This window comes from Lichenostomus cassidix, chromosome 5 (genome assembly GCF_008360975.1).
Source record: "Lichenostomus cassidix isolate B80296 chromosome 5, HeHo_3.0, whole genome shotgun sequence".
NCBI lineage: Eukaryota > Metazoa > Chordata > Aves > Passeriformes > Meliphagidae > Lichenostomus > Lichenostomus cassidix.
The window spans coordinates 10,377,386-10,401,047 of record NC_139486.1 but is presented as its reverse complement, the minus strand read 5'-3'; the positions used below and the strand labels follow the sequence as shown (position 1 = coordinate 10,401,047).

The 23,662-nt window shown below is 47.4% G+C and overlaps 1 long non-coding RNA gene across 1 annotated transcript; it reads right to left on the bottom strand.

The window, feature by feature from the left end:
* Nucleotides 1–1,560: 1,560 nt before the first annotated feature.
* LOC146435929 (uncharacterized) lies at nucleotides 1,561–7,368 on the bottom strand. The gene is made up of 3 exons (XR_014852453.1): nucleotides 7,266–7,368; nucleotides 4,393–4,506; nucleotides 1,561–3,651 (listed from the first exon to the last, which is right to left on the bottom strand). It is a non-coding gene; the product is annotated as an uncharacterized LOC146435929 (long non-coding RNA).
* Nucleotides 7,369–23,662: the final 16,294 nt, after the last annotated feature.

Below are 23,662 nucleotides of genomic sequence, written 5' to 3'. Positions count from 1 at the left end.
CTTGCTGACCATATCTGAGGATGAGAATAAAAGAAGGATAACATCCACTGAGCTGCTTTGCCAGAGAGAATTACGTCCAGCATTTGTCAGCACGATTCGTCATCCGAGGATCCCCTCGGATCCACCACAGCTCCTGGCATCTTGGATGTCAGCCATGGCACAGAAAATCCTCTTTCACCGCTCATTTCCGATTCCAGGTGAAAACTCATTAAAGGCAGCTGCTTCACCACTCCCTGCTATCACCAGGGCACTCACTTGTCAGTTGTGTCCTATCGCTGCAGGCATGGAATAATTTCTACCAAAGCGCAGGATTGAAAGAAATGGTTTAAAAATAGCTGATTCTACAGCCCTTCTTTTGTGTCTCTCAGTGTCTTGCTACCCACAGTTGATGGCCGTGGTACCTGCCACTTCTCTGTGTGCTGCCTGCTCTGGGGAATGCCCTGATGAGAATCCTAAATCTTTTTCTAGTGGTTGCCAGGATGTTGCCATTGATTTGGATGTCCAGTGTGGTGATCAGTCAGGTTGCCCAGGCCTTTTTTACTCACCCTCCACATATGCCTGGGAAAGCCAAGTGGTGTCAGAGCCCAAAGGCAAGGCATTAGCATAGTTGCAATGCCAAATTGGCTTTTGTGTAGGAAGCGAATGTCTTTGGTGTAGAAGTGGGACTGTTATTCATGAGCCAAGCTCTCCTATGGAGATGGTGGGAATGGCTACAACCACAGTGTGCTTTGGGCCCCAGCACTGGCTTAAAAATAGGCCAGAGCATGCCGAGTCCTTTTGGCCTCACAGCTGGTGGGTAACCCTTTGCAAATTGTATTTGTCACATACATTTAAAGTGGGAGCTTGCCTGTAGGAAAGGCAGCCTGTTTGTGGGCCACACTGAATTACATTTGCCCCCAAATTGGTTTATAGGGTGCTCAGCACTAGTGATGAAACAGAGCAGCCCAGAAAAGTTTTAATTTTCTGATATGTACATTTTTTTTGCACAGACCCATGAACATGACTTGTTTGTTTGCAGTCCAGCCTGGTTTTAATCACTTTGAATTAAGTAACTGATCTTATTACTGATCCGACTATGAGAGGGCTTATCACAGGTTCCTTGGCACATGACGGGGATTACTCCGTCGGTGCAACCCCTTCTGAGTAGCGTGACGTGTCCTCTCAGAGCTATTTTCATCTTCACCCTCCTCTGGGACCTTGATCCTTTGGTTTCTCCAGCCAGTGACCAACTAAAACCCTCTTAATACTACGGAAACCCCAACCACGTAATCGGACGAAGGAAAAAGCTCTGCCATTTTTTGTGTCAGACGTCATTTGCTTCCTAAGGCTTTTGTTAAATTGAGGGCAGGATCATTTTGACTTAATGGAAATGACTGTGGGTGTAATTAAGAGCAAAATAAAAATAGGCACTATCAGGGCGCACACTGAATGTAGTCTAGTGCTGGGTTTGAGCATGAGATTGAAGATGGGCAAGGAGTACATCCCTCATCCTTGAACAGGGCTGAAGGATACAGGGTTTACTCCAGTCCTTGTTAGGAATTTGTGCATGGGTTTTACTCTGAACACTTAGCAGTCTTCTCTGGAAGAAGGCAGGCTCAGGACCAAAGGTCAGCAGAGTTCAGACAACAGCTCCAGACCCGTGGTGGGCTGCAGCAGCACAGCTGCCATTTCATTTTAAGCCTCTGGAATCTTCATCAAAAAGTCAGATAGACATGTCTAATGTCCTTTTTGGCTAAAACTGCACATCTTCAGAGTGAGGTAAGGATTGAGGAGAGTCAGAGGTTTTGCAGTAGGGCACTGGGCTGGAATATACACCTTGTGTGTCCCCTTCTCACCACAGGTATATCCTTGATCTTCAGTTTAATCTCTCTGTGCCAGCAGCATCCCACCCACACATGGGGTGCAGTAACACTGCTTTGACTGTCCTGTTTTAGCTGGTGAGTTCTTTAGGTCAGGGATAATATGCAAGTATGTTGTTCTGGTCCTTGGGATCCTGGCTCTGTGTGAGGAACCCTCTGCTCTGCTGTGTTAGACAGGGGACAGAGACTGGTCATCCTGTGGGGAGACCCAGCACAGAGCTGCTGGCAGTCACTAGACAGGATTTGTTCTCCTTTGGTGAGGACATGCCATGTGAGGAGGCGGATGGCAGCCCCAGGCACTCTGTTCAGCTCTGATGAATAATAGCTGCTGCTGACACCTCGTGGAAGCCTCACACAAACATTTTCTCAGAAACGTTTCGGTTTCATTTCTTCCGCTGCTGCTGGTTCCCCACCTGATAAACTCAGCCTTTGTTTCCATAATCTCAGGGCCCTTGGCTGCCTGCAGCACCAGGAATAGGAAGGCAGCAAGGGAAGCTGCCTCGGGCTGCCTGGTAAGGAGGAGTGCACATCTTTTTCCTGCATGATGGTGAGTGAGGGCTGTTCACCATGGATGGCTCTTGTAGCTCAGATGCAGAGAGAAGAGCAGCCCCTCCTAAACCCACCTGGGTCTGTAACACCTACCACATATGTGCATGCCTTTTGTGTGTCTCTTTGCCCACCTCCATTTTTCAGAGGAGCATTTTGGCGAGTGGCTGTCCTTTCATTTTGGAATATCAAATCACTTTGGAAAAGATACAGAAGTTTTCCTGGGAAGTGCAAAAATATTTTCATGTGAGAAACAAGACAGGTGATTAGAGAGTCAGCAGTGATCTGGGTTGGGGCAATGCTCCTGTCTATCTTGCTGGAACCATCAGACATCACCACCCTGTCCAGGGGAGGAGTCATGGCCTTGAACCTTGCCCTGTTCTCACCACTTACATTGCCCAACATCCACCTCTTCTTCCTCCTCAGTCTTCATTTGTATTACAGTTAGTCTCTGCTTGCTTGACTTTGAGTGAATCACCATTTCGCACTGAGCCCAAGCTGCCCATAACCTTTGCTGCTCTGCCTTCTCTGCTGCATTATAGGATCAGCTCCATCCTGACCTGTGCCATGAAAGAAAAATCTGCTTTGGAAACAACAAACTGAGCAAGTCTTCTCTTGTTACTCTTGTTTCCTGGCTGAATTTGCTGCTGAGCAAATTTCAAAAATCTGCATCCCAAATGATAATGGTGAAGTAGGTTCCCCAGAGGGGTTGAGGAATCTCGTTCCTTGGAGATGTTAAAAAGCTGCCTGGACACAATCCAGAGTAATGTGCTCCAGAGGACTCTGCTTGAGCAGGCAAGTTGGTCTGGATGACCTCCAGTGGTCCCTTCCAACCGTACCCATTTGTGATTTTTGGGAGCCCAAGTGAAGCTCTGATACATTTTCTTTTGGAAACGAAATCTCTCCACTGGCTCTGTAGGAAGTATATAATGTGAGGGTTGGCTGTTGTCAGACATCAGTCCCAGCTGATGAGAGGCTGGATAAATGGCTCAGCTGGTGTCAAGGATTTGTTGAGGTTGCCCACCAGTGGCATGACCCAATTTTTAAGGCTTTGAAACTTATTTTTTATTCTAGTTCCTTGATAGAGAAATGTGGTCTGGCAGAGTGAGGTGGGCAGCAAGGTAATGAGCTCCTTCAGCTGCAGCTGTCTCACAAGGCCTCGGGGATGCTCGCAGGCTGTCACCAGTGTCCTCTTCACCCTGGCTGGGTTCACAGCCCACCCCTCATTAAGCCTTGATTTTGGCACCTGTAATGAAAGAGCCACGTTCATCCTCTTTGAAACTTAGGGGAACTCCTGGAGCTACAGCAGAGATTAAATTTCACCCAGCATGTTACAGGGGAAAGCTGAAAAGTATGCTTGTCCCTTAAAAGACTAAAAAGTACCTTTTGGGGAGCCTTTCTGTTTCATAAGCAAGTGGTCAAGAGGAGTCAGAGAGCTCCTGGTGCCTGTGGACGATTTTGGCCTTCAGCTTGATGTTGGTTGTTAAAAATATTTTCCCAGATGTATTAATACAACCAGACTGGATTGCATCTGAGCTGAACATTGTGAGCCTGAGGCAGGACATAAATATAGAAGCAAAACAGGCTGACATAAGAGTCATCTGTCCTCTTCTACACAAGAAGTGAAGGGGAAAGAGAGGGAACTTATTCTGTTGCAATTTTTAGACACTTCCAGGAATTAGCCTGTACATCACAGAGTGGCTGCATGGGGTCCTAGGGCACAGAAGCCCCCATGTATCCCTCTCTCAGCCCCTGGTGTGCTGTGTGACAGGACTGCACCCTCAGCACATTTTTAACCCAGGGTTAGATCCGCCTAGACAAGGTCTGCAATCAGGAATGACTATTTGTTTGATGTGTTTGCCTAACAGGATTACCCTTATCATAATGATCTAGCAACCTGGCCTTGGCAGAGCAACCCCCAAGGGCACAAGGGGTCAAACCCTTGCCTCCATTGCCCCAAATATGCACAGTGTAGCTTGTCTCTTACTGTGCAATATCCAGCCGTGCTTCAGCTGGCATTTAGTGCTCTGCTTTGGGAAAGAGCAATCGTGCCAGGTACTGCTGCCTGCTGACATCACACTTGGCATTTCTCTCTTCCCACCTGAAAAAAAAAATCAATAATATTCAAAGGTTAGAAAAATGATGCAATGTTTTGTAATTAGAGAAGAGGATGGCTTCCCCAGTGGGAATTGCTCTGAGCAGGTGCCTGGTTGAATTCAGTGTGAATTTGTTGCCCTCTGGCTCCCTAAGAACCAATGAGTTGCCTGCCTTTTGTACTGTATATAATGAACATGCCTTAAAATCATTACAAAGTCATCTGTCTGTCTATAAAAGTATACCTCTGATTATTAAATTTTTCTACTTAAAAACCTCAAGGATGAAAACTCAGTTTTCCTGCAGATAGGCAGGATAGCAGAGCCTGGCCCCAGAGGGAATCAGTACCCAGGCTTATTCACTCCAGTTTCTGGCCAGGCTGGGGACACCTTCTTGTTCCCTGTTGGTGTGATGTTAACCCCAGCACTTTTCAGGCCAGTTGATGTGAGCCTGCCCTCACCAGCTCCTGGGCTATTTGTGGAAGCAGAACCTGCTGCTCACTGTGTGCCGGTTCCAAAACAAGCAGGATCCTCTATTTACAATGTGCTATAATTGGCCTGAATGAAACCTGTGGTTCTGCAGGCTTTAGAGCCCAGGACTGCTGATGCAGCAGCACCCAAATTCCAAGCAATGCTGCTGGGAATGCTGAAATGGCTCTGCATAAAGCTGAGGGATGTGTAGGTACATAGTGCCAGCAGTATGCTCACAAGCCCCTGGTTTCTGGAGCAGGCTGTACTTGTCAGGGCTGTGTAGGTCTCCTTCTCTAGATGAGGTCTGGGGGGATGGAGCCTCTTTGGATCAAAGCAGAGATATCTTCTTGCTGCAGCAGCTTCACTGTGTAGACACTTGGGTTGCCATGGGGAGCATTACCCTAATCATCCTATTTTTCCCCCAAGGCATTTGTGGCTAGTATGTGAGCAGGACTCTGTGACTTAGAAATTACCTCTCCAACAATTGGGCCTAAATGATTTGAGTTCACCTGTGATTACTGTTTATTTAATTTTGGTGGCATGTGTGGCTGTTCAGACCCTGCTGTTCAGCATGGAACTGTTCTGACCTTGTGGCTCATTGCAGGACAAACTCCTGTCTAAGATAAAGCAAAGCAGCCACCTCACTTTTGTTTAGAGGCTCTTATATACAGCATAATGCTCACCCAAGGGTTGTATTTGATCTGGCTTTGCTGTAAGAAACCCCTCTGCTATTTCAGTTGTAAAACACAATAGATATATAGCCAAGCAGAAAGATTAAAAAAAGAACTGGCTAAGGCTTTGTGTATCTCTGAGAACTTATTTTTATTCCCATTTGTTCATTCTCTCTGCTCTTGGCTGCTGCTGGGTTTGTTGAAATAACAAACAGGGATGAAGAAAGAGGCAGCTCTGTCGTGAGCTTCCTTCGGTGGGGAGCGGCTGTGGTGCAGCAGTTAACTCCAACGGTAACTGCAGCCTCCGCAGCTCTGCCGCCAACATCCCAACAGGAAACCTGTCCTGTTTTCCTGAAAAAAGATTGGATTATCAGTCAAAAGCCTTTTTGCTGCAGAGTGGTTTTTAGAAAGAGTCTGTCTTTTGCTTTGTAAAAAGGTAGTCAGAAATCTAGTTCTGTGTGCAGCTGCTCTGCTGCCAAGAAAACCTCCCGGGCCTGGCGATGAGGCCTCTGCAATATTTCCGGTTTCTCTGTAATTACTTTCTAATTAAATTTTCAAATCCAAGGACAATCAGGAGGTTAAACCACAGTGAATTCATAGTAGGGTCTTTTCATTTGCTTTTTCTTTTTCTAAGTCAGTAGCTATCCCCTATGTAGAGGTAATAGATAATTTTGTGTATATAAAAGTGCTTAAAATCAGGGTGGCAATGCCTTTTACCTGCAGGATTCAGCACTAGCATCATTTTTTTGAGCTCTCCATTTGGAAGCACTGCTTTTGCATAGAAATTATTGTAACTGCCTGATCAGATTTGTCCATTAGTATCTCTACTCATGGCTTATTAAGTGGCTGGGGCATTAGGGTCCAAGCTTCCCTTGCCAGGATTTCCCTATGCTCCTCCACATGCAATTTAAGCACATGGGAGGACTGATGTTTCCAAGGCGTTGCAAGACCTTTGTGATGCCTCCATCCCAGAAAATGGAAATAAAAAAGGTCTAAAAAGATGATGTAAAGTAATTGGGAGATAAGATGCATGACAAAAACTAGCTGCATGTAAATAGTGAAGCTGAGAAACACCTGAACTCAGCTGCTAAGCACTGCACAAAGGTCAGCTTGCTCCCTGCCACCACCCGAGCCATGCAGGGGCCCCAGTGGTCTCCTCCCCTTTGTCCCCTCCTCTCCCTGGACATCTCCTGTAGCCCTGCTTGGATACCAGGACCTGGACAGGCTCACTGGGCTCACCACTGCCTTCCATCTCTGCAGCAGAGCTGCCCACAGTGGAGCAGACACCATTGAGGGGAACCGAGTGCTTGGAGCACATGCAGGTTTTTTTTTACTGCTGGAAGGTGTGAAGCACATTTGGACAAGGTCTTGGGCACCTTCAGACCTTTTTGCAGAGCTGTGTACAGAGCCCATCCTGGCCACCCATCCCAACTGCATACCCCACAATTGCCAACATGGTCCATCACCAATGGGGTTTGTTCAGTGGCTCTCGGGAGTGCTGCTGTTTTGGCAGCTCTCTCAGAGCTGGGTATGGCAGCACCTGCTGCAGCACCCAACAGTGCAAATGGGAATTTCAGTCATGCTAAGAAGCAATGCAGGAGAGAGATAAACTTACTCAGACTCACCTCTTCACATCTCTGCTCTGTCACTATCAGCCTCTAGCCCCACTCTCCTGCCCCAAACCAGGGATGGCAGAATAAGAAGTGCTTGTGCCCTGGTTTACAGCCAGGTGTTTCAGCTTAAACCACTGAGGAAAGTGGGTCTGGGCTAATAGATCAGTGTGATAAAGGGAGGTAAGCCTTGGAGTAAGGGCTATGATTGGGAGAGGTAATGCTGTGGGGTTGGGTTTTTTAAATGATGTCAGCATTTGAGATCCCTTAGACTTGTGTTTGGGTTAAGCCCACAAGAGATGTAAGAGTTCATTTAAGTTTACCCTGGAAACCTTGCTGCCATCTCTGAGGTACAAATGCTCCTGGAGACAGCCTGCTCTTGCAATTCATGTATTCTGTGAAGCAGAAAGAAAAACATATTGGCCAGGGTTCAAGCACCTTTCTTGGTTGTCTTGGTGATAAGTGCCTGATAAGAGTTCAAGGTCTTTGCTTGCTTGTAAACAATAAAAGCAGCTTTGCTTAAGTTACTGTTGGTATCCTTGGTCTCCCAGAGTGTGCTGATCTGTTTCTCCCAGTGTCTGGGCTGTTCTTGGTGAGTGAGACAAGGCTGTGTTGTGTGGGTTGTAGTTTGTCCTGTAGTTTGTAGAGGTGACCTTCTAGGTTTTCAGTCTCTGGAACTCTGCAGTGGCTCTGTCATGGCAAACATTTGCAGTAAGCTGGATGCTCCCTCTGAGGGGTTGGGGCTTTGTGGAAGGAGTATGGGATGGTGGCACAAGCCCACTGCTGTTGGCAGCTTGCTGCAATGGTCCCTGGAAGCAAGCCAAAGGTAGCTGCTGTGTTAGCACCATCATTAGTTTCAGAGTTGAGAACCTGTGGAGATACAAACGCAAGGCAAACTGCCCTGGTGCTGCCACTTTCAGGTTTTTGTTGTCTGGTAGGGGGAAGGGACTGGTTCTCTGATGCTTGGTTTGTGCTCTGAGAGACTAAATATGTCTGAGAGCTGGATTTTCTTAGTAGAAGTGTGAGGATGGTGGTGGTAGGTGGGGTGAGGTTGGAGCATTGGGGTGTGACATTCAGGTTTTCTCGCAGGGCTCCAGTGGGCTGAAGCAGATGTCAGAAGCTGAACTCCTTGGGTGACCTGCAGTGGTGAGGCTGGAGCTGTACCCACATTGCTGCCTCCAGCCCCTGCTCTCATGGGGCTTTTGCAGCCCCATCTGCCCATCTGTTGAATGGGCAACTTCCCAAAGCTGGAGCCTCAACTGCCTTCATTTCTGCACAGGCCAGTTAGTAATTTCCCACTTAAAAATAAACATTTTGGAGACACCAGAGAAATTGAGCCACCAAGAAGACAATGTTCCATTGCTTTTGAAATAGCTCATTCTTCAGTGAGTTTTAGTCTGCAGTGACTCAGCCACTGCTGAACTGAAACCACCCTATGCTTGTAGTACAGGGAACAGGAAAATGTGCATCTGGAGCAGGCCAGTCTTTCAATCTTCAGCTTGACTTCCATTTTAAGTGTTGTAGTTGAGGTGGCTTTGTTCTGAGATTATTTTAAAATCTGTCTTGAGACCTCTCCTTCTTCCTTATATGCAGAGGTCTTCCTGGGTTTCTCTGAGGACATTTGCATTGGCAGTGCTATGAAGATCTGAAGCGTGGTTGTTGCTGCAAACTAAAGGCAAACAATTCCCCTCAATTCTTGAAAAAAGGAGGAATCTGCTTAGCCATGTTAAACTGCACTTTTCTAACCTTCATTTCACCTTGTCTGACCTGCCCAGGAGTGTGGGCTCACACATTCCTCCTGCTGACCCAGGCAGGGCATCGTGCAGTTCCACACTGACGTGGTTCTTGAAAATCCGATGTGACTGAGGGCATGCACAGCTTAGGGGTGAGATATTGCTAGGTCTCCTGGAGCATTACCCAGCAGTGCTGGAAACAGCCCCGGGGATCAACACTCTTGCAAATGATCAGCCAGCCCCTTCCTCAAAGAGGTCCTCGAAAGAAAATGTTTGTTGGGTCTGAAGTGGAAAATTGTTTCTCAAAAAAATCCCAGAGAGAGGGATAAATAATCAAAAAGCAGTGGGAAGTGATTAAATAAAATTTTAAACAGCATAGTGTACATTTTAGTTGAGAGATTTATTCTTGTCTCATTTTTAAAGAAAACATCCAAACTTAATAATTTACCTAAAAGCTGTATCACAAGAGGCGGATGCTGCCAGCATGCAGGACCGAGCCAGATTTCCTGATCCCACCTCTCCTGCTCTGTGAACGGACTTTGGGCTGGCACAGGCACAGTGCTCCTCCCTGGCTGCCACCAGCCTGGTAAACACGGCTAGCCTGTGCTCGCTGCTCAGCACTAGCTGGGTCAGGCACCTGACAAATCTAAGCCAAAACCGAAGTGTGTTTGGCTGCTGAGGATGGGGTTGCTGTCAATTTGTTTTTCTCGGCTCAGCAGTTTTCCCTGAGATCTCCATCAACAAATCGCTGCCGGGTGTTGCACTGTCCTGCCTCAGCTCCTCATCCCGGGAGCTGTGTGTGTCCTCAGGCTGGCCCTGAGCAACGTGTGGCTTCTCACGGCCACCCAGAGCCGCAGCCTGGGGCTCAACACTGAGCTGAACTCCCATCCGAGCTGCTGGGGTTCACTTCAGAGCTCAGCGAGTGCCAAGTGCTCTCTGGGCTGGGACACGTACCTGGCTGCCGTGTGAGGGGTGTGCCTCTCTGTTGCATAAGCCTTTTGGGTTCCCTCTGGTTTACTGCACTTCATTAGGAGCTAGGATTATAATTTTCTACTGGACTTCTCCCTCTGCAGTGACAGCCTGACTCTGTGTCTGAGACGGATTCGGGTTTTCCTTTTGGGTATCTCCAGTGACATTGGTCAGGCACAAAAATCACGAGATCTGAAGAAAACACACCAGCAATTCTGGCTGTCTTACCCAAATGTCAGATTCTTTCTGTCTTTTTTTTTTTTTTTTAATTATTATTATTTTAATTTTTAGGGCTGTTTATCCTAAGCTGTTTAAAATTAGAAAAACCAGAAGCTTGCTGTAATAAAATTGGGATCACGGTACAAATCACCAGGGCTCTTCCCACCGGCATTCCGGCCAAAGTTGACTTGCGGTGCCTGTTCCAACTTGCAGCAGCCGCGAGTGCATCAGCAGCCAAAGGTTCCCCCCTGCAGCACAGTGACAGCTACTGCAGGTGCCCCATCAGCTAGAGCTCATTTGTCCATGAGAATTTTTTATGTCTTAAAAAAATGGAAGAAAAAAAAGAAAAAAAGCATCTCGCTCAGCTAAAATCTGGAGAAAATTCTACTGACTTCAGCAAAAGTAGATGGGATTGTTAATGGCATGATGGAATTGGCAATTATTTGCACTCCTTTTCCTTTGTGGGACATGATCTGGGGAGTTTCCCAGGGAGATATGTTAGGCCATGGGTCATGATATAATGACTACATCCACGGGTCAGTGCCAGACATAATTTTGCTCCTCACCCATGACAAGGCATGAAGAAAAAAGGGGCTAAAACTTTAAGTGGTTCAAAGGACAACTGAAAAAATTCATGGTGAAACATGCTGAGGGACACTGAGGCAACACCACAGCCCAAGGACATGCCTAAGACTCAAACTGTTGGAGGCTGTGGGGTTTTTTGGGGGAGATTTTGATTCATTCTCTGTTCTGGTAATACCCCCTCTTCTAGGTGTAGCCGGGACTGATCCAGCCTCACCACCCTTGTTATCTCATGGATATCTGTGCCAGTGCTTACTAAAGCACCTGGGCTTGCTGTTGCTTCAGGCTCTAACCAAATTTAGGCAAATGCCACTAAATGTACTTCACAGAGGTCACAGTTGAAATACCTGCTCCAACTTTACCTGGTTAGATCCTTTTCTAAAGGAAAATTGAGCTCCTGAAAAATGTGCTGGCCTTGTGCACTACCTACACCAAGAGCATCTACGTGAGTATATATTGACCTGTCCCATTTTAGGGATGCAGTGGGGCTTGGCCAGCAGTTGGCAGAGGCTCACAAAGCAGTTGGGGTGCTTTGTTCCCCTCTTACATGCACATACAGAATCCCTGAGCTCTTAGCTGGCTGCTGGCACAGCCTTCAGTGTAGCACAGACTGTGTTTTCTCATGTGAAATTCAATAAATTCAGCATTTTCAGGACCTAGGCATAATCAGGGTTTTCAATCTTCTCCTTCATTGCCTTCTAATATACCCTCCTAACAATTAACTCTGTGTGTTGGGAGAAAGCCAAATGCAGGGTAAAAGACTTCGTTTTTCTTTCCCATAATTGAATGTCGTGTTCACTGCTGTCTTTCCCACTCGATTAAGTGTCCGTGTATGGTCTAAAATGCTCTTTGGTGAATTAGCATAAAGTCTGTCAGGATTTCAACCAACATTCTCCCTCCTGCTGCATCTGTGGAGCTCACAAAGGGCAGTGTTGGCCGGCAGCAGGGGCCTGGAGGTGGGTTTACTGCAACTCTGAAAAAACCACTTGCAAACCTCTCCCTGGTCTCCCTCTGTGCTGCAGGCTGATTGGGACAGCTAGCTGAGGACAGTCCTTTTTTTTTTTTTTTGATTACATCTAAAGACATATTGGAGAACTATTCCCCAAGCTGGACTGTGGCAACATCTACAGCACTGCATGTGATGGCAAAAAATATAATAGGTTGTCAGTGACTAATAGATGTCTGAGTTATGGGCTGGGAGGTGCAGTAGCAGAACTTCCCACCAGTTCAGGATGAGCTGGAAGTGAGATGATGACTGAGGTCCTCAACATGGATGAGCAGTGTGGTTATCTTGGTTGGCAGCCCCATCTGGGGGAATGGCCACTTGGAGGGTTTCCCCAAAAAGCACTCCCTGGAGCCAGTGTACTTTTTGCCACATGCCCCAGGGCTGCTCTGTGCCATCCAGTTCCAGGCAGAGGTTGCTGGTCGGTCCCTGGGCAGTATGACATTCCAAGGGACAGTATGGCATTCCAAGGGGCAGCATATTTCTGATCAACTTTTCAGCACAGCCCCAGCTCCTGCCAAGAGTCTGTCCTTGTCTCCATTACATCCTGCAGTGCCCAGCCCTGCTCTTTACCCTTCAAAATGTTCCTTTTTTCCCCCCACTGTGTCCATTTTTTTAACAACAGAGAGTTGGCTAGGTTGGAAAAAACCTTTAACAACATTAAGTCTAACTGTTAAGCCAGCACCAAACCATGTCCCAAGTGCCACATCTGCACATCTTTTAAATAACTCCACTACTTCCCTGGCCAGCCTGTTCTGGGCAGTGCATTCCCTGGGCATCTTGACCATGCTTTCAGTGAAGAAATTTTTCCTGATATCCAGTCTAAACCTCCCCTGGCACAACTTGAAGCTGTTTCCTCTTGTTCTATTGCTTGTTTCTTTAACTTTCATGATTCTTCAATCTTCACAACTTCAGGTTTGTTACCAAGTCCAGAAGCAGTCTCTCATACAAGAGGATGGATCATTATAATTTGGGAGAAAACTCAGTGGTGAGGGGAACAGAGCTGGCAGATAAACCTGGAATGTAACTGGGAGTTCCAAGCCCTCCTTGTCCAGAGGTACCTCTGCTCCCTGAGAAGGGATTGCAGAGAGGGATCTCATACTAGTGCTGTTTCCCCAATTCTTCCTGCAGCTCTCTCCGTATCCTTTGGATAAACAGCTGCAGAAAGGGAGCCTTTGTTTCCAGAAGCATTGGGGGAATGGCTCGTGGTGGTACAGATAACCCTGCCTGTTGAGGAGAGGCTGCAGTACAACTGGGAGGGTACACAATGTATTATTCAGCAGCTGTTTCCTCTCCTTTCAAGATATTTTCTGTAAAAACAGGGGCTGGAAGTGGTGCATGTGAGATGTGCAATCAACCACACAGAAGGAGCTTGAGCTTTTGGCTTGCTGGGTACTCAGACCATCCGTCACGAGGAACTGGTTTGTGCAAATCTGTGTCTGGACCTCCATGATGTTTGACTGCAGGTGGCCCATAAATGTGTTTTCTTTTTCTCTGAATGCCTGTTGAAGACCTGAAAATCTGATTTACAGAAGTGCCAGCTGCCTGCAGCTTTGACAGACGTTGGTAGGAGTGATGCTTTAAACATCCAGAGAGAGGCACAGTGCCATGCACCCCCATGAGTGGGCTCCTGGGGCTTTCTGCTTGGGCCCCTGGCTGTTTGCAGCCTCTCCTTTGCTTGGCCCAGTCCCTAAGGAGGGGACAGTGACAGCCCCCCATCCTCAGGCTGCAGATAAAGGAGATGCTCTCACATTGGTGAGCACTGGGTTGCATTTGTGAGGTGCTGTGGAAAAAAGCCCACAAGAAAAAAATACAGGTCCCCATGCCTGAGTCCAGCACTGGGAAAAAGCAATTGCCTCAGATGTGAATAAAAGGCGTTGCTGGGTTTTTTTTTTCTTTTCTTCAACCTGGTTATTCAAACTGCCGTGAAAAATGTCTGTTCTTTTCTTTTATAACCTCTTAGAAGCTCTCAATTTTAGCCTCCACTCTCCAGAGCCCATAAAATAAATGGGTAGAAACACCATAAAATGAACAAAATCCCAAACCATAGCTAGTTCATATTCTGAGTGTCTGATTAAATGAGTATTAAGGAAAATCCCCCATCTTACATAAATATGTAATTGTTTACAAATCTGTAACTAATTTTAAGCTATTTGAAACAGCCTTGTAGTAGAATGACCTTCTAGAAATTGAAGGGGGTGGCAGCTGGCTGCACTAAAGGACAAGAACAGACTAGATGTGAAACACCTCTATTTTAATATATTTGAAATTTTTCCCTGGAAAAGTTATGGGAAAATTTTAAAAAAGGTAATATTACTCATTTGTTTAATGTTTTTGGCTTTAAATAATATTTAACCCCTAGGAACTCAGCACCCTGTCATACCCAGGAACTGAGGATTTAACCAGGAATCAGCTGGTCAGGCCACCTTCCTCTCCTGCTGTCACTTTATAGCAGTGGATACTCAGCCTGCTTTCTGCCATCACCTCCACCTCTACAGGGCAACAGCAGAGATGTGAGAGAGGTTATTGGGAAAGGACAGTATCCTCTTGTACTGCCTTGCCTATTTACATAAGAGCTCCCTCAGAGCTGGAAAGCAGTCTTCTGTGCCTGCAGTTCCAAGGGGAACTTAAGGCAGGGGGAACAGAGGAGTAGACATAAAAACAAATGGAATCACACATTGCATTTCAGTCCCTCGTGCTGAATATTGATGCACAGTGCATTGAGCACCTGGCCTGTGCAGCCAAATCCTACCCAATCCCCTGGACCTGGATGCAGGGGATGAGAAGCGCTTCCCAGTCTCCTGGGTCACATGCTGACAAGGTCTAGGCATCAAGGTGAGACTGGCCCAGCCATTTCCCAGCCCTGGCCAGGTCCTAATCCAAGAAAAAAAGAGCAAGGTTAAGTTCTGCATCCTCCTTCAGCATTGCCCCCAGCTGAGGAGCATCCTTCACAGGTGCCCTCCTGCTCCCAAAGTACCTTTGTTATGAAACCAGAGGGTGGCTCCAGGCTTTCCTCTGTCTGCCTAGGGAGAGAGGAAACAGGATCCTGTCTCCCAAGGAAAGGTGGAAACAGCTGAGTTGGTAAGAAGAAAATCCATCCCTGTCCTACCTGTGGCTGGGCTCCAGTGCTGACTCCCTCTCTAAGTGCTTTGAGGGGATTTAAAATATTGCTGCCCCTTTGGTGGAGACTGAGCTGACCCCAGAGTGGGGCTGAGCCTGTGCTGCTGCTATGGTGCATGATGACAATCCACATGATTACGTTCCCAGCAGTGGGTACAGTGAAGTGCTGCCAGATGATGACACCTCACACGGTCCCAGGGATGCTTTTAGATTCATCTATTAATAGCTCCCTGTGTTTTCATTTCTGGAAACATAAATATGTATCCCCAAATGCTCCTGATTGTCACATGCCTCATCAGGCTGGAAGTTGGTAAATCAGTGCCTGATTTCAGATCTGTCCATCGTAAGGCTCTGTGATTGATCGGCATGGCCGGAGCTGTCCTCGCCTCACTCCTAAGCCAAAATCCTGGGAGCGTGTGCTCATCACAGTGACAGGCTGGGAACAGTCTGAGGAGGAACGCTGCAGGAGCTGGGTCAGTCCTGGAGCAGGCTGGCATAACTTCAGCTGATTTGAATGTGAATTATACACATTTAGGCCAGGCCTGGAATTTGCCCCTGGCATGGGCTGGCTCTCTGCAGCTTCACTAAACCAGTTGTTTTTGCCCCAAAATGCTGTCTGTGGGAAAAGAGCTGAGCAAAAGCAAATCATGCCAACCTCAGCTGTGACTTTGCCTATGAAAAATCCAGCTAATATGAGTGGCTCTTACTCCTTGTGATTTCAGATTTTAGCTTTTTTTAGAAATTGCAGTAGTTAATAAGTGCATACAAATGTGTGTGCATGGGATGCAAACACACAAACTCCCACCCATGAACACACACTCTAAATACTGGCTGATTCAAGTATAAGTGTTTTGTTTCTGGATTTAAACTTGCTCCAGATTTAGTAATTTTGGAGTGGAGATTTTGTCACACTGTATTGCTGAGATGCTCAGTGCAAATGTTGGTTTTGATCTGGCTGCTGACAGTTTCTTGGGTGATTTTCATTCTGGTTTGTCACATGATTGTCACATGGTTCTGCCTCTGAACCCAAAAGTCCCTCTGGGCTCTGGACTACCTGAGCTGCTGCTTTTGGGGTACATGGGTATGTTGGTAGAGCTCCCCCCAGACTGGAGATCAGCATTCCCACCTTCCCAAAAGGCCACTTTATAGCATCTTTTAGCTGTTGGGTGACTAACTTAAGGTGTTCAACCGAGTGGCAGCATAGGAGGGAATCAGTGACCCCACTGATGGGAACACACAGGCACAAGCATGTTTAAGACCAAGTATGGTGTAATGTCTGTCAAGAAGATATTTGCAGGTGACAAATTCCATCTGCTGAGACAAGAGCCACCCTGAACCATCAGCAGCTGGTGGGACTATGTCCCTGTGCCTAACGGTGCCTCTCCATCCTCTGGCAACATGAAAATCACCCAGGGTGAGCTGCTGCCTCCAGCCAGCTCAGCATGGGTCTGCCAGCTTCAAAAATCACCCTGAGCCATTATCTGATACAAACGCATCTCTTCCTGGGATCAAAGAAAGCCACCTGCATTGAAAAAGCCTCATAAGAGCTTTGACTCCATGCCCCCTGCTCTGGGCAGGACAGCCACCCTCAGGAGTGACAGAGGACACAGCCATGCCCTGCAGAGGTCACACTTCACTCCAGGTGGAAATGGCATTTCTGGGCACTCTCTGGCCTCTTTTAAAAGTCTTAATAATTTTAAGTCCCACATTTGGCTAAGGTAAAACAATTTGCAATTCTAGTCACTCACATGAGAATTATTTTAGGATAAACAGCAGAGGCATTTGCAGTCTGGTGAGACACTCCTTGCAAGTATTAATTTTGTCTTGTTGCTGGGGGGACTTTCTGGAGAAACAAATGGTGAGAAGAGAAAAAAAGAAAGAAAGAAGAAAAGGAAACTGGAAAGTGAAGGTCATGTCTTCCCTGTCTGGAGATGGTCTTTACCAATGGTGGTGAACTGTCCCTGCCTAAATCTTGGTGCCTGGGCACAGAAGGGGAGACGAAGGAGAGAAGGAAGCAGTTTTGGCCCTAAAAATGCAGAAATAGGAGGGTGATACTTTGCTTTCTTGCTGCTCACAGGGAGTCACCCAAAAGCCAGTTGCAGTGCAGAGCAAAACGTGGCCAATAGTGATCCAACTGCTTATCGAGCTGGGGAAGGACTGAAGTCAACTAATTTAGTAACAGCCTGTTTCCATAGTTTAATCCCATGTTAGCCTTGAAAATGCTAAATCAGGAGTGAAATCAAGATTTTTCTCACCACTGGATTTAGTTTAGCCTTTCCAAATGGGATAATACAGCAGAATGCTGCATTTATTTGGGCTGTTATATTTCATCCCATTTTATTTCCTGGTTTGTCTTGAGTAGCCAAGGACTTTCCAATAGAATGGCTTTGTTCTCTGCAGGCTGCTCAGAGCAGGTTATAATAACGAGCTGTGGATAATGTTTCAGAGAGCATCTCAGAAACCAAAGGCTGTGCCTCAAACCCAGGCTGCATAACCCTGGGCTATCCAACATCAGGCTTCCCATTCCAGCACCGGTTTTCCCCAGCAGGACTGAGGCTGTATGAAACAAGATATCAGTGAGATTACTGCATGGCTGGGCTCTGCTTCTAAGGGGCAGGAAACTCCATTAAAGAAGCAGTGCAAGTTGCAGGGCACAATGTGCACTGTACTGGACAGAGTGGCACTGGTTTGGAGGCTACTGGGACACAGAAACTGGGAGATGGTAGATCCTAGTGTTTATTCCCTATGTGCAAAGGCTGTCACAGGATGCATGACTCATATTGCATAGCCTTAGACTGCTTTTGTTAGTGTTGCTGGCCCAAATGGCCTGGGAAAGGCTGGCCAGGAGAGATCCCATGGTGGGCAGTCCATGCACAGCCTCTGCCACTGCAGTGGGGTTGCAGGGAGCTCTCGGGGGACAGCAGCAGGCTCAGGGGCCACAGCCCCCCTTGCCTGCCTCAGTCAGGAGCACCCTCTTCCTGTGGTGGGAGAAGGGCATGTGAGCACTGGGAGGACTTTTTCGGGAATGCTTTGCCGTGGGGTTTGCCATCCATTGCCCCTGGTTTCCACCAGCAGGGTGCGGGATAGGCTTTGGTAGCAACGAGGGCTTCTCAGCCTGCTCCTTAGGGCTGGTCTGACAGAGGGATCCTGCGGGCAATGTGAAATTCAATCAGTTTTTGTTTTTTTACCCCGTGACACAGATCTCACTTTACCTGCCCTTTTCCTGCCTACCAGCAGCTCAAACCAGCTGTGTCTTACACTGAGCTCTTGAAGTCAGTGGATTTTCCACAGCTCACAGTCACAGATCTGAGTGTGCTGATAACTGACTACAGCTTCCAAGAGCCCTTCCATGCACATTTTTTTCTGTCCATTGTGAAATAGAGGTATGACAGAGAAGGAAATCAAGTCAGTGATGATGACAGAGTTGGTCACAAACTGAATGAATCAGCAAACACCCTGTTTTCAGTTATTTACTTTCAACAAACCAAATATTCAGGGCTGAATTTTTCTCTTTCAGTTCCTCTTGGGTGCTTAAATCACATGCAATACTTTGCAAATATAGATTTCCACCTCATGTGTAAAAACAATGAGATGAATAATTTTAGCACAGATGGCTCTTGTAACACTGTTCTGGTTCCAAATAGTCAAGGATCCTTTTAGAGCCCTGGATCCTTACTGCTGGCATTTGAAAGCTAATGTTTGACTCTTTTTATTTTAGATTCTGTTCTGTCTTTCAACTTCAAGGTCATAATTTTGCCCTAGAAAGGCATAGGAAAATGAGGAAATTAAAAGACACTCTCAAGTACACAGTTTTAAAGATTTTACATTAGATAATTTGAGCCTCTCTAAGTTGTGGAATCACAGCTGATTACATCAAAAAAGGGTATTCAAGATAAAGTCCCTTTTAAACAAATAGTATGTAAGGAGTTGACCAATATTAAAAGCTCTAGAAAAAAACATTGTGACACAAAGAAAAGTAGATAATGTGAATGCAACCCAGCATGGTTTCTGCCTGGTTCCACATGATGCTGGGTGGAGTGAGCCAGAGCCAGAGCCAGAGCCAGAGCCAGAGCCAGAGCCAGAGCCAGAGCCAGAGCAGCTCACTTGCCTGTGACTCCTTGCTCACCATCACTTCCCAGATACCCACAGAAACCCCCTGGCTCGATGAACTCCTCACCAGGTGGGTGGTTAAAGCTTTCATTGAGACACTAAAAATACCCCAACAACCTACAGCTCCTACAGACTGGCCTTCAGGTGGTTGCTGTTACTACTCACACTGGATATAGAGGGTACTTAGAAGCTGGAAGATTTGGATTAGGAATCCCAAAGAGGAGGTGCTGTTTTTGGTATTGATCTTTGCTGGTATGTTCAGTAGCAGTCCTGGGATTTGGGCTGGAGGGAAGCTTGTTTTGTTAAGCTTTCTGCTAAGGGCTGAGTGGTGCCTGCAGGGATCCTTTCTCTGCCTTGGAAGATGAAGATGGGCTCTGGCTTCCCTGGAGGATGTAAAAGCTGGGCTGGAGGCCAATGAGGCTTGTGTGTGTTTTGGAGGATGGAGACTTGCAGAGCCTGTGCAATGAAGAGGGGTTGAAATGCCCTGTAAGCCTGATGATAGCAAGCTCAGAGTGGGCTGCTCCCTGATACTGGAGAACAGAGCTGTCTGAGTTATTCAGAGCTGGGGCTTAAGGAGCAGGTGGGTCGAGGGTGGGCAGTTTGCAGTGTGAGGCTGGAGGAAAGCGCCTCTGCAGACAGCTGCCCTTGGGGTATGTGTCCCAGAGGTCTCACACAAGGACTAGTCAGTGCTTTTAGGAGTTGTTGCCGTGCTGATTCAGAGACTCCCTGGACAAAGTAATTATTACTCTCAAAAGTATCATTGTGCTGCTTCAGATGTGTCGCTTTTAGGCTGATTTGTGGCTGAGTCTGGCCCTTCCAACAGCAACTGAACATTAACAGCTGAAGGCTTAACAGTAATATGCTTAGTGTAATAAGATCAATTATAATAAATGCCTGATTAAGAGCCCCAGGGACTGGAATCTTTCCTCTGCAGGGGCACCAGTGAGTGCCCTGGCACCAGTGGGTGAGGCTTCCCCTCCTCCAGAAGCTGTGTGTTCTACACCTCACTGTCTTGTCCAGACTGCTTTTAATTGTAAATAGACATTTTTTTCTGCTCCCACCACTCTTCACTCCTGGTGCAGGTTGCATCAGGGACTCCTCTGACATGGATTTCTGCCCTTTGAGCTAGATTGCCCTGACTGAGTTGCTTCACCCTGGCTGGGAAGCAGGATGTACGTGAGGGCACTTCTAACGCGGGGCTTGGGGGCACAGACCTTGGCACCTGGGCAGCTGTGCTCACACGGGGAGCAGTGCTGCAAAGCACCTGTGCATGGCAAAATTAGCCTTACACATAACAGTGCTGAGTGCAAAGTGCTTCAGAAAGGGGAAGCAGCTCAGAGCAAGTTAGGGAGGAATATGCTTCTACTTGTAGCAGCTCAGCTTTCACATTCCCAGACAAAACACACATTTGGGATGGATGATATAGTCTACTAAATGTCTTCAACTCTCTACTCAATATACTAGAGATGCACACCAGAAATTTAGAAAAGAATTGAATCTGAATATTAAACCAGTGATTCCCCAGAGGGAAATTTTCACGACTTGTCTGATTCTCCAAGGAGATGGTATTCCCAAAGAAGTAATTTTATAACTAATGATCAGATGAAATAAGGCTCTGTCAGAGGTTTAGAAGACCTAACTTGGCACCAGTTGAACACATATGGAATTTGTCGTCAGTAATAATGAAAAAAAATAGTTTGAAACTTTTTCATCAAATGTGCATTTTTTTTTTACTGAAAGTGCACTTGGAGCTGAAACCACTGTTCTTTTCAATCTTTGAGGTGAGTAGATGATTATGTGCTCTGAAACCCATATCAAAGGGGATGGTCCACCTTTCTGTAGCATTTTCCTTTTATTTGAAGTCCTTTCACAGGAACCGATGGAAGTTGTCATGACGTGAGAGGCAGAAAAGTTGCCAAATGTGTTGGAAACACAGGCAGCTACTTCTGGGAAAGTGGATAGCTAAGGGCTAACAGGAAGGCAACTGCTTGATTCCAGATTTAGATTCAATGTCCCAAATAACATAAATCTGCTGAACTTCTTCTCTGTCAATTCTCATGAAAATTGACCGTGGGAGATGATAAAATGTGGTTGTACTGAGGAGTGACCTAATGAAGTTTGACTTTGTTTATTCTAGGCTTTCTTCAACTTTTGGTAGGTGTTTTCACTGCATTAACACTGTAGTGGGTCTGCTCCTGCCTAAAACTTGTGCTAAAAATCTTGTGCTTGGAATGCCATGTCTCAGGACATTTGAAGGTAAATTCTGTCCCCATTTGGCACTAGCAGAATGGCTGAGCAGATCAGGGATTATTTTTTCTTTATTATTTACATACGTTGTAAAATACAGTAATTTTTCCACATGTTCTGCCCTGGGCAATGGAGGAACATGCAGAGCACAGCAGTTTTGACCTGGGTTAGGTGAAGGAGTTGGAAAGAAAGGACTGGGGGAGGTTGGGGAGAGGTTGGTGCTGTTCCTCCCATGGATGGACTTTCCTGAGGGAGGAGAAGGTTCTTTGCTTTCCCCCTCACTCAGCAAGAGCAGTGCTGGCCCAGTAGTGGGGACCATTGGTGATTGAAACCAGCCCTTGCCAGGTGGGTGTTTGTTGGGTGATGGGAGGATCTGGGTGGATGTGTGAGTAAAGGAAAGGAATAAAACTGGAAGAGTGGGGAAGAGGAAGATCTGACTAATGGGCCTGTGTCTGAGAGGCATGTGAAATGTCCTGTAGAGCCCAGCGGTGTTGGTTAAACTCCTTTGTGGAGCTGTTGGCCAAATGGGAGGGTATTAACCTTCCTGGATGAGGTGGATCAAGAGATGGAGAAGACTTTTGCTCTGTGTGTGGGTCCCTGCCTTCATGCCCTGCTGGGTTGCCACAAACTGGCCTGTATCCTGACCAGGTGACACTCCCAGGAGACAAGAGGATCCACATGCTCCTGCCCACAAACCTTTCCTTGCCCAGTGGCTGGTGGTACCCAGAATGACCCCAGGAAGACTGTGGAGGATGCTTTTATGGGAGCGAGGTTGTCCAAGGGTGACACCAGCCCTGGGAGGCTCTGCTCAGCATCCGAGCCCAGATGAGCTTTCCCTCAGCAAATGCTCTGGCTAGATGATTTGGCAGTGCAGTCATGCAGTGGCAGCCATCCAACCCTGCAAACCACAGAGCAACAGAAACTTTAAACAGAAGTTGCTAAACAGCACTTTTGAGGAGGGGCTGCAAGAGGCCCAAAGTACTCTGGCTGGGCCATCTCTCCAAGGATAACTGGGTCAATACCCCAACCCAGGATGGCCTCAGGTTCCTTGTGTGACTGTTGGCATCCTGGGGTCGGTGAAACCTTCTAGGGAGCAAAGGGTGAGGATTGTCTGTGCTGACCTGTAAAGCAAAAATAGCCATGTTTCTTTTACCTTTAACTATTTTTAGGTGGAGGAGTGGCTTGAAAGTTCAGTTCAATTCTCCTCTCATTTGTGTTGATTTTTCACCAAGCCCTGTCACGAGCCTGGCTTGTTCCTTAGAGTTAATGTAATGAGCAGGCCAGGTCTTGCACTGATCCTCCCTTACTGGATTTGGAGTCAGGTTCCCAAAGCAAAAATCAACCCCTTGGGAAGTTGGGCAGCTTTCATAGCAGTTGGTGATGCCTCTTGGCTTTTTCTGTCTTCCCAGGAAGCTTCTCCCGTGGCTCTGTCCTGTGGGAGCTGGTAAGGAATCACGCTGAAAACACTGCTGGGAGAAGGGCTGCTCCAGCCTCCCCCAAGCTCTGTGGGTGCCTTTGTCTCAGGACTGAACCATGGATTAAGGGCTTGGCCCCAGCCTTGGGACACAGGGTTGGCAGGGCCACCAGCTCCCAGCTGTGCTGCCCTTCCTTTGGAGGGGATGGGCTGCTGTCCTGATAGTTCACAGGTCCTGCAAGATGCTTTGAAATCTTGTTCTGAGGGGGATGATTGATCCCTCTGTCCTCAGCGAGGAGGCTGGAGCAGCTTGGAGGCATCGCTTTGTTCCCATCGCTTTGAACCCACCACCCCGGGTGAATAGTTGGAGTGTTTCCCTGTCAAAAAGCACCTGCATTTTAGAGTTCGTTAACTGCCAGCTTAAAATCCCCCCTCTCTCCCGAGAGGAGTGACATCTCTTGCTGCTCGCTCATCCAAAGATCCGCAGCCTGTGACAACCCAGGCTCCAGCCCTGAGCGCAGAGGGGAACCAGGCGGTTTGGGAAGGGGCTGGCCTTGTCCCGTGGGATGGCTGGGAGCTGCACCATGGCTCCTGAAAGCCCGCTTTGCTTTCCACGGGAGCGAGCACTTGGTTCTGGTGGATCTCATTGCACGACCAGGGGTTTCTGTGCCCCCGCGGTTCCGCGCTGCTGCTGCTGTTGGCTCCCCTTGTTTCCCGAGAGCGGCTCCGCATGCCGGGGAGGAGCCTGCCTGGGAGCCGCTCTGCTGGGTTTGGAGTTTCTATTTTTTAAATTAATTTCCCCAGTCATTGTGGCCGCTGCGGAAGGCTTTTTGTGAATCCAGCTCCGCTAGAGGGCAATGTGATCTGGCGTGGGAACGGGAGCGAGCCGGGATGGGATGGGATGGGATGGGATGGGATGGGATGGGATGGGATTGGGATGGGGTGGGTGCGGGCAGCCGCCACACTGGCCCGGCCTGGGGCTGAGCCCAGGGCTCGGCTCACCCCTGAACGGAAC